Genomic DNA, 3,293 nt, shown 5'->3' on the forward strand with positions numbered 1-3,293 from the left:
GTTTGACAATTTTCGACAAATTCCCTGACTTTTTGATAATTTTTGACAAATTCCCTGATTTTCCCTGACTTTTTCAAAAAATAATGAAAATCCCTGACTTTCCCTGATTTTCCCTGACTTTCCAGGTGCGTAGGAACCCTGAATATAATATTGCTTAATATTTTGTAATTTCCTAACAAATCCAAATTCTAAAAAAGGCTACATTTCATAGAAAAAACACTTAGGATTTAATTATCAAGATTATACAAAAATTACAATATATTGTATGATTCTTGATTCTTTACCTGAAGAGGACAAAATATGCTTATCAAAATGTCCATGTAAATCAATATAAAATTTTCACAGTTAATAAATTATATTGGTAAGACAAAGGTTCCTTAAATATTCTTACAATGATATTCACTAAACTAAACAAATATAAAAATAAACATAAAATATGATTAATATAATTTTACCAAACTTCTACACTATATAAACTCCATTAACCTGATTTTTAGTTTAATGCCAAATGATTGCTGGATTACATCAGGTTATAATAAGAGATGGCACTAACACATAATTCTAGGATAAATTACTTGGCTTTTAATTAATAATTAATAGCATTATTATACCCAATGTAATCTGGCAATCATTTAGCTTCTGCACCATTTATACACAATATTAGGTTATACATGAATAACCAAAATTTAAAAATTAAAATGTATATAAATTAGCAAACATACAACAACAATAACACATACACACAATAAATCATAATACAGCAATAATAATTTTCAGACTTCTTACTTGGAATAGGAGCTATATAACTTGAGTGTTACATCATCTACTTGCTATGTAGATTCTGTTTGGCAATATTGGATTTTCCTTTAATGTCTGTTTCCATCAGCTCTTGATCTCATGCTATCTCTGTCAAAGGCTGATCATAAGATAATAAATGACAGCTATATGATACTAACAATGGTATACAGGATGATTCAAAAGGTAATGGATTACTTTATTATGCAATCACTTTTAAGTCACAGAATGTGATCTATGTGGATGCTGTTTAATTGCACTTATAAATGAATTCTTCCCATCAGGAGACCTCTTTAAAAATATTTTCACATATAGGCCTACATATTAAAAACAGGGCCCTAAATGGAGAAGAGCAGTCCTGATGGTTGATAAAATTTTAATTTAATTTTAAATTAAAATAAAATATATTTATCACATATATTAGTAGGTATGTTATAAACAGTTCCANAAATATAAACTCCATCTGTTAAATTTTTTATTATTAGATTCCTGCAAAAATGTTTAAATATTTGATGAGTTTAGTATAGAATAATGATTTGTATAGGAGAAAGTAAAAATCACAATGTGTGTGCACACACATACATACATACACAGAATTTTTCATTTTACAGCTTTTTTAAAATTTAAAGTGGCAGATTTATTGAATAAGTTGAAATTTCAAAATATGAATTTTTAAAGTAATAGGATAAAGGTTGAAAACAAAACAAACTAAAGTTGTATTTTATACAAGCTGTATCCTTGTAAAATTCTAATATCTGATATATAAAAATTCTTACAATATTCTCAGAATATTAATACATATAAAATATCATAATTTCTTTGTGATGAATTATGCTATTGTATTATGCTAAAAGTATAATGTGACTTCCAGTGCAAACCAGTAGTTCATATATAGTTAATAGGGGCCGAGCTTACCATATCTGGGTCTCGACTTTCATCTATCTAACTCCATTCTTCAGACTAAGAAAGGGCAGCAGACAACAGTGGGAATTTATAGGTCTACAATTTTTTAAAATTGCAGCCCAACAACAAATATTGCATGACTTCAATAAGAGAAAGTTATCACATATAAACAAAAAACAAGAAGAAAAACTGAAACTGACATTTATTGGAAATACATGTTGAAGAGTGTGAAATGCAGACTAAAGATAATTAAATATGAATACAAAATAACTATTTTTTTTATTCATTTCTAGTGAAAATAAGAAATGTAATGATTTCATATCTTTTTTATTCCTCCTTTTAGATTCATACTAAGTGTAAATCTATAATCTTTAATCTCAAAAGACACTATGGCCATTGGCCTTCTTCAAGTGCCATAGTGTCTTTTTTTTGCCATAGATAGATTGATTATAATAATTTATAATCTATCAATTCAAAATTATATATTTTCCATCTTCCATTTAACAATTTTAAAACAATAATGAAAAAGAATGATGCAAAATGTTAGGCAACTAAGGTAATTGAGTAACATTCTCCAAAACATATAGGGGGAAAGTGTCTTTGTACTTCCAAATCTGTTTAGAGCAGCACCCACTTTCTGAAAATCCTGGATATACTACTGTAACACATTCTTCACAAAACTAAAGTTATCTTAGGATTACATATTTCAAAAATTATAAAATACGGGAACTTTAGATAAAAAATATCTAAATTAAATTGTTTAAGATCATTACAGGATTTACAAAACATCTTAGAATATTTTTGTACTCTGTATACAGAAATAATACTCATTCTCTCACCTGCCATATGCACAAAACAGTGTTTTTGTTTTAATATTTGTACAGAAGGCAAAAAATTTTTCATTTCAAATTTCAGAACCTTTACAGTACATTTAAATCCAGCTATTTTAAATAAAATTTATCTAACATTGTATTTAATGACATTAAATTATTGTATGAGAACTAAATTATTTAAAAATTTTTTTTTTAAATAAAATATTAAATTTTCAATTCTTTATTTGAATATTTAATAACAAAATGTTGCTCTCTTTACTCTATCAGACTTTTATTTTTTCATATATATAATTCAAGATCCCGTACTAGACTATGCCAATTGTAGGAATCTTAATTGAATAACCGATACTAATAAATAAATAAAGCATTAAATAACTGTTTTTACAGGGGAAATAAAAAATTAATCAAATAATGAGAGAACATTTCTCTCCTTATTGATTATTTATGGCATCTTCAAATCAGCTTACAAATAGAATATTCAAACCTAATAACTTTGTAAGTTGATTTAAAGATGCCATGAATAATCAATAAAGGAGAAAGTACAGTCGACCCCCCCTATAAGATATAGATACGTTCCAATTTATTAGGAATCCGATTTCTTACAAGTCGTTCCAATCACAGCCCGACACGTGTCAAGTTTATGGACTATGGCTGATTGAAAGGTTTTCTTCCATAAAATTAATCGATTCTACACTAATCCGACTCAACATTTCCAAAATACGTATATTTTTTCGTAGTTTTATAGGAATCGTAATTATAGGG

The sequence above is a fragment of the Centruroides sculpturatus genome, unplaced genomic scaffold, assembly GCF_000671375.1.
Source record: "Centruroides sculpturatus isolate CEXI.00-Female unplaced genomic scaffold, Cexi_2.0 scaffold110, whole genome shotgun sequence".
Classification (NCBI taxonomy): domain Eukaryota; kingdom Metazoa; phylum Arthropoda; class Arachnida; order Scorpiones; family Buthidae; genus Centruroides; species Centruroides sculpturatus.